We start from the raw sequence: 8,371 nt of genomic DNA on the forward strand, positions 1-8,371 counted from the left end.
CTTTCTCATTGCCAAGTAGTATTCCATCGTATATATAAACCATATCTTCTTTATCTATTCATCAGTTGATGGACATTTAGGCTCTTTCCATAATTTGGCTATTGATGAAAGTGCTGCCATAAACATTGGAGTTAATGTGTCCCTATGAATCAGCACTTCTCTATCCTTTGGATAAATTCCTAGTAGTGCTATTGCTAGATCGTAGGATAGTCCTATTTTTAATTTTTTGAGGAACCCCCACACTTCTCCAGAGTGGCTGCACCAGTTTGCATTCCCACCAGCAGTACAAGAGGGTTCCCGTTTTTCCACATCCTCGCCAGCATCTGTTGTTTCCTGATTGGTTCATTTTGGCCACTCTGACCGGTATCTCAGTGTGGTTTTGATTTGTATTTCCCTGATGAGGAGCGACACTGAGCATCTTTTCATGTGTCTATTGGCCATCTGGATGTCTTCTTTTGGAAAAGTGTCTATTCATGTCTTCTGCCCATTTCTTCACTAGATTATTTGTTTTTCAGGTGTTGAAAATTTTGCATACTAACCCTTTATCTGATATGTCACCTGCAAATATCTTTTCCCATTCTGTTGGTTGCTTTTTAGTATTATTGATTGTTTACTTTGCAATGCAGAAGCTTTTTATTTTGATGAGGTCCCAATAGTTCATTTTTGCTTTTAATTCCCTTGCCTTTGGAGATGTGTTGAGCAAGAAATCGCTGCGGTTGAGGTCAAAGAGGTTGTTGCCTGTTTTCTCCCCTAGGGTTTTTATGGTTTCCTGTCTCACCTTTAGGTCTTTCATCCATTTTGAGTTTATTTTTGTGTATGGTGTAAGAAAGTGGTCTAGTTTCATTCTTCCGCATGTTGCTGTCCAGTTCTCCCAGCACCATTTGTTAAAGAGGCTGTGTTTTTTCCACTGGATATTCTTTCCTGCTTTGTCAAAGATTATTTGGCTATACATTTGTGGGTCCAATTCTGGATTCTCTGGTCTTTGTGTCTGCTTTTGTGCCAATACCACACTGTCTTGATGACTACAGCTTTGTAGTAGAGGCTAAAGTCTGGGATCGTGATACCTGCCACTTTGGTTTTCTTTTTCAACATCACTTTGGCTATTTGGGGTCTTTTGTGGTTCCATACAAATTTTAGAATTGTTTTTTCAGCCTTAAGAAGAATGCTAGTGCAATTGTGATTTGGATTGCATTGAATGTGTAGACTGCTTTGGGTAGTATTGACATTTTAACAATATTTATTCTTCCAATCCATGAGCATGGAAGGTTTTTTCATTTCTTTGTGTCTTCTTCAATTTCCTTCATAAGTTTTCTATAGTTTTCAGCATACAGATCTTTTACATCTTTGGTTAGCTTTATTCGTAGGTATTTTATGGTTCTTGGTGCAATTGTGAATGGGATCAGTTTATTTCTCTTTCTGTTGCTTCATTATTGGTGTATAGAAAGGCAACCAATTTCTGTACATTGATTTTGTATCCTGCAACTTTGCTGAATTCATGTATCGGTTCTACCAGCTTTTTGGTCGAGTCTTTGGGTTTTCCATGCAGCGTATCATGTCGCCTGCAAAAAGTGAAAGTTTGACTTATTCTTTGCCAATTTGGATGCCTTTTATTTCATTTTGTTGTCGGATTGCTGATGCTAGGACTTCCAACACTATGTTAAACAATAGTGGTGAGAGTGGACATCCCTGCAGTATTCCTGATCTCAGGGGAAAGCTCTCAGTTTTTCCCCATGAAGGATATTAGCTGTGGGCTTTTCATAAATGGCCTTTATGATGTTTAGGTATGTTCCTCTATCCTGACTTTCTTGAGGGTTTTTATTAAGGAAGCTGTATTTTATCAAATGCTTTTTTTTTTTTTTGCATCTATTGACAGGATATGGTTCTTATCCTTTCTTTCATTAATGTGATGTATTACATTGATTGATTTGCAAATATTGAACCAGCCCTGCAGCCCAGGAATGAATCCCACTTGATCATGGTGAATAATTCTTTTTAGATGTTGTTGAATTCGATTTGCTAGTATCTTGTTGAAAAGTTTTGCATCCATGTTCATCGGGGATATTGGCCTATAATTCTCTTTTTTTTGTGGGGTCTCTGTCTGGTTTGGGAATCAAGGCAATGCTGGATTCATAGAATGAGTCCGGTAGCTTTCCTTCTGTTTCTATTTTTTGGAAGAGAAGCTTGAGAAGGGTAGGTATTAACTCTGTTATGTCTGGTAGAACTTCCCTGGGAAACCATCTGGCCCAGGACTCTTATTTGTTGGGAGATTTTTGATAACTAATTCAATTCTTCACTAGTTATGGGTTTGTTCAAATTTTCTACTTCTTCCTGTTTGAGTTTTGGTAGTGTGTGGGTGTCTAGAAATTTGTCCATTTCTTCCAGGTTGTCCAGTTTGTTTGCATATAATTTTTCACAGCATTCCCTGATAATTGCTTGTATTTCTGAGGGATTGGTTGTAATAAATCCATTTTCATTTGTGATTTTATCTATTTGGGTCCTCTTTCTTTTCTTTTTGAGAAGTCTGGCTAGGTGTTTATCAATTTTGTTGATTTTTTTTAAAAAAAACAGCTCTTAGTTTCAATGATCTGTACTACTGTTTTTTTTTGTTTTGTTTTGTTTTTTGGGTTTTTTTGGTGGGGAGGATTCTATATTGTTTATTTCTGCTCTAATCCTTATTATTTCTCTTCTTCTGCTGTTCTTGGGGCTCCTTTGCTGCTCCGCTTCTAGTTCCTTTAGGTGTGCTATTAGAGTTTTTATTTGGGATTTTTCTTGTTTTTAAGATAGGCCTGGATTGCAATGTATTTTCCTCTTAGAACTGCCTTTGCTGCATTCCAAAGGGTTTGGACTGTCATGCTTTCATTTTCATATTTTTCCATATACTTTTTAATTTCTTATTTAATTGCCTGGTTGACCCATTCATTCTTTAGTAGGATTTTCTTTAACCTCCATGCATTTGGAGGTTTTCCAAGTATTTTCCTGTGGTTGATTTCAAGTTTCATAAGATTGTGATCTGAAAATGTGCATGGTATGATCTCAGTTCTTTTATATTTATTGAGGGCTGTTTTGTGACCCAGTATGTGATCTATGTTGGAGAATGTTCCATGTGCACTCTAGAAGAATGTGTATTTTGCTGCTCTTGGATGAAAAGTTCTGCATATATCTGTCAACTACATCTGGTCCATTCAGGGCCATTGTTTATTAATATTTCTGCCTAGATGATCTGTCCATTGTTGTAAGTGAAGTATTAAAGTCACCTGAAATTACTGTGTTCTTATCAATAAGATTGCTTGTGTTTGTAATTGTTTTATATATTTGGGTGCTTTCAAACTGGATGCATAATCATTTATCGTTTTTAGTTCTTGATGGATAGACCCCATAATTATGATATAATGTCCTTCTTCATCTCGTTACAGTCTTTACTTTAAAATCTAGTTTGTCTGATATAAGTATGGCTACTCCAGCTTTCTTTTGACTTCCAGTAGCATTATAGATGATTCTCCATCCCCTAACTTACAGTGTAAAGGTGTCCTCGGGTCTAAAATGGGTCTCTTCACATCACACAATCACCTTGCTGCTGATTACATGGTCTGGGGTCTCTGCCTTCTCCCCTTCTCCTCCCCCTGCCTCCCTGCCTGCCTCCCTCCCTCCCTCCCTGCAACAGCCCTCCAGCTTGGGGTGGCTTGCTAGAGTAGGTGTGAAAGTTTCAGGTCACAGCCTGTGGGACTACTGCTGGGTGTGTGGGGGTGCTCCAGCTGCACCCCTGCTTTTTTTAAATCTTAAATGATGCCCCCCCACCACACCCCCCCAAGCCATTGTCCCTTCTTCACTTTCCACCACCACCCTTGGCCGAAGCATAGATTGTAACCCCCTCTGCTCCCCTCTGAAATTGGCCTTTGGTGAGGAATTCAGGGCTCTCCCCATATCTTCTCCCCCACCTTAATCGAGGGGTGCTGCTTTTCCCTTCCTCCTCCTCAACTCCCTTTTTGTACCATCACCACCCAACACTTTCCACAATACTTCCTTGCTTTGGCCAGAAGCCATCAGGTAAGGTTGGAAAGAGTCTCTGACTTCCCTCATTTAGTTTTGGAACCACATTTACTCACTCTCCACCAGCCTGGGAATGAATATTGGGTCCTCAGCCCTGCCACCCTCTGCTGTCATCGTCAGCTGATGCAGTTTTTTAGCTCAGGTTTTGATAAAGTGAAAAGAACAGTCACAAGGGGTACTCACACCTGCCAGCTCTCAAAGTTCTTGGTGGTTAAACTTGGAGAAAGGCCACAGAAGCCACTTGTAAGCACACATGATCCCTCCGAATGAATTTTCTTTTCCTGTAATTGCTTTTGCTTTTAAACATTGAAGAAGTTTTACACAGGGTTCTCATGTGGTCATCTTGCAATCCATTTGGGTCTAGTTTGGAATGTGGCAACTGGAACAAAAAGAACCTTGAATTCGGTGCATACTTTGGTTTTGGTGCTGCTGTTTCTCACGGTCCTCAGCAGGGATTGAAAAAGAACTCGGTGTGCACAGCAGATCCCCGAAATTGGCTGGCTTGACTTCCTGGCAAATTGCTGCGTTTTTCCACTTTTCTGTTCAGGGCCACTAAATGCTGAGATGTGGATGCATACCGAAATAAAAGCAATTCGTTGTGTTCTAAAAAAATAAATAAAATAAAATAAAATAAAATAAAATGAAATAAAATAAAATAAAATAAAATGGGTCTCTTGTAGACAGCAAATAGATGGGTCTTGTTTTTTAATCCATTCTGATACCCTAAGTCTTTTGATTGGAACATTTAGTCCATTTACATTCAGCGTTATTATTGAAAGACATGGATTTAGTTTCATTGTGTTATCTGTAGGTTTCGTGCTGTAGGTTCAATGCTCAGAGACACTGTAGTGATGTCTCTGTCCCTTTGTGGTCTTTGCAACATTCCACTCACAGAGTCCCCCTTAGGATCTCTTATAGGGCTGGTTTAGTGGTGATGAACTCCTTCAGTTTTTGTTTGTCTGGAAAAACCTTTATCTCTCCTTCTATTCTGAATGACAGGCTTGATGGATAAAGGATTCTTGGCTGCATATTTTCCTATTTAGCATATTGAATATTTCCTGCCACTCCCTTCTGGCCTGCCAAGTTTCAGAAGATAGGTCTGCTACTACCCTTATGTGTCTACCCAAGTAGGTTAAGGCCCATTTGTCCCTAGCTGCTTTCAGAATTCTCTCTTTACCTTTGTATTTTGTCAGTTTCACTATGACATGCCATGCAGAAAATCGATTCTTGTTATGTCTGAAGGGAGTTGTCTCTGCCTCCTGGATTTCAATGTCTGTTTCTTTCCCCAGATTGGGGAAGTTCTCAGCTATGATTTGTTCAAGTACACCTTCCACCCTTTTCTTCTTCTTCTGGGACTCCTATGATACAGATATTATTATGTTTCATTGAATCACTTAGTTCTCTAAGTCTCCCCTCATGCTCTAGAATTTTTTGTCTCTTTTCCCAGCTTCATCTTTTTCCACAATTTTATCTTCTATTTCACTTATTATCCCCCTCTGCCTCTTCAATCCTCGCTGCCACCACATCTAGTTTATTTTGCACCTCATTTACAACATTTTTTAATTCATGGTTTCTTGATCTCTGCAGGAATAGATTCTCTGCTGTCTTCTATGCTTTTTTCAAGCCCAGTGATTAATCTTATGACTATTATTCTAAATTCTTGAACAGATATATTGTTTATATCTGTTTTGATCAATTCTTTAGCTGTCATTTCTTCTTGGAATTTCTTTTGAGGAGAATTCTTCTGTTTCATGATTTTGGTTAGTTTTCTGTCCCTTATGTGTTTCAAAAGCTTGTTATGTGCAAGCACTACTATATTAAAGAGGGGTCATACACTGTCGAGGACCTGGCCCTTCAGGAGATGTTTTTGGAATGTTTTATGTGCTCTCTCTTGTTTGAACTCTGGTTGCTTTATCTCCCTATTCGTAGTGATGTTTTGGGCCCTCCACCAGGTGTGCTTTGATTTGTTCATTGAAGTAGCCCTGGAAAAAAAATTAAAAACAAAAAAACCCCATAAACAAACCAAAAAAAATGGGGGAGGGAGTGAAGTGTTGGTGGAAGAGGCCTCATCCCATACAAAGAGAGAAATAACAAGGGTAGGGAAAAAGAAAGGAAAAGAAAATTGACTAGGCAGAGAAACCATATGGCTTAATCCAGAGAGAGAGGGGGGAAAGTAAAGAAGGAGATATAGAATAGGTATAAAGAGAACAGATTAAATATGTCTGCTTAAACAAACCAACAACCAGAATAACCAGACTGGAGGAGGGAAGAAACACAAAGGATAAAAGGAAGAAAAAAAAATATATATATATACACACACACATACACAAATTAAATTAGAAAATGCAAAACCACTTGGTGCCTTGGAACCAGTGGCAGTGCTGGTCTGGAGGAGGGGCTGTCTGGTTGGTCAGCGTCAGGTAGATATCCCCTTAACAGGTGCTGAAGGGAGTGGTTTGGTGTAGGCAGGTCCTGCCTCCACCGTGGGTCTGCTGTCCATTCCCTGAAGCACCACTTTGTTGATGATGGGGAGAAAAATGGTGACACCCAGTCTCTCCTCCCCAGATTGGGTGTCCCAAACCCAATCCTGAACTCTGTCCTGAACTCTGTTCAGGCAGCCCTCCAGTGCTGTGCAAGCACAAATAGGCCCGTTTTTTGTTTGTTTGTTTTGTTTTGTTCTTTGGCTCCACAGTCTTCCGCACCTCCCTGGAGCTCATCTGGGATTCAAACCCAGATGTTTTAAAGGATCCTGCTCCACGCACCCCGATTCCAGGGAAGTGCCACTCCACCCTGCCAATAAATGGCCCCTTACTGGTGGGCACAGGCATGGTCCTTTGTCCTTTGAATGGTTATATACCTTCTTCCCACAGCACTCAAGGGAGGGGGTTACTTTCTCCCACTGCAAACTGTACTTCTGAACCAGTTACTGAGCCCAGGCAGGCTCCCCTCCTCCCCAGGTTGCAAACTGGACAGCCAGCCCCAGTCCAGAGAAAGCTCCACAGTTAGAGATTGGATCTTTCTCCGTTTTTTTTCTGACCCCCTGTCCATGGTTTTTCTCTTGTATAAACACAGTCCTGCACTTCCACAGCCTCTCTTTCTCTTCCCTTTGCCTCTCTGCAGAAGGGGGATCCCTTCCCTCTGTGCTTGCACCACCCATTTTATCTTTCCGAGTTCACAATCACGCACATATAGCCTACCAGGTTGTCCTCGTCGTCCCCTGGAGACATCTCTGTCACTCTGCAGCCCAGACTCTTGGAATTCAAAGTCCTCTGGCCTCTAGACTGCTGTGTTTGAGGGAGGAGGGAACTTCAAGTCCTCCTACTTCTCCACCATGTTGGATTTCACACACCAGCTCCCACCACGACTCTTCTTGGGCAGCAGACAGCCTCGTTGGGAGCCATGCTCTCAAGTCTCCAGCTCAACCACTCCACCTACATCAGAACAGGAGCCCCCTGCTTACATAAATCTCAAGTAAATCTTACCTGCGGCAGTGAGGAGCCTCACAGGCCTGCAGCCTGGCTGCAGGGCAGAACCAGCCAATTAGTTTTTATTTTTTTATTTATTTTTTTAATTTATTTTTCAACGTTTATTTATTTTTGGGACAGAGAGAGACAGAGCATGAACGGGGGAGGGGCAGAGAGAGAGGGAGACACAGAATCGGAAACAGGCTCCAGGCTCTGAGCCATCAGCCCAGAGCCTGACGCGGGGCTCGAACTCACGGACCGCGAGATCGTGACCTGGCTGAAGTCGGACGCTTAACCGACTGCACCACCCAGGCGCCCCAAGTTTTTAAAGTGCCAATAGATCTTTGTATCCTAGGGATCAAGTGTAAGTTTACATCAGATAACAAAAATAATAGTTTTTCACTCTTTTCAGTAAAAGATTTTTTTTCATATACCATCAGCATATTAGGGGTTTTATTCAGTCTGAAAGCAGTCTTAGTCACTCAAAAAAGTTTTGTTCATAGTCTCTTGGCTTAAGTTTTTTAAAAAGTTGATTACTTGGGGGCGCCTGGGTGGCGCAGTCGGTTGAGTGTCCGACTTCAGCCAGGTCAAGATCTCGCGGTCCGGGAGTTCGAGCCCCGCATCAGGCTCTGGGCTGATGGCTCAGAGCCTGGAGCCTGTTTCCAATTCTGTGTCTCCCTCTCTCTCTGCCCCTCCCCCGTTCATGCTCTGTCTCTCTCTGTCCCAAAAATAAATAAACGTTGAAAAAAAATTTTTTTAAAGTTGACTACTTGAAATCATTTAAGAAATGTTTGCACTCCAGGGAGAGGGGTTCAGAATGGCAGCATAAGAAGTTCATTCTGTATAAATGGATGGGCCTT

This window comes from Lynx canadensis, chromosome C1, assembly GCF_007474595.2.
Source record: "Lynx canadensis isolate LIC74 chromosome C1, mLynCan4.pri.v2, whole genome shotgun sequence".
NCBI lineage: Eukaryota > Metazoa > Chordata > Mammalia > Carnivora > Felidae > Lynx > Lynx canadensis.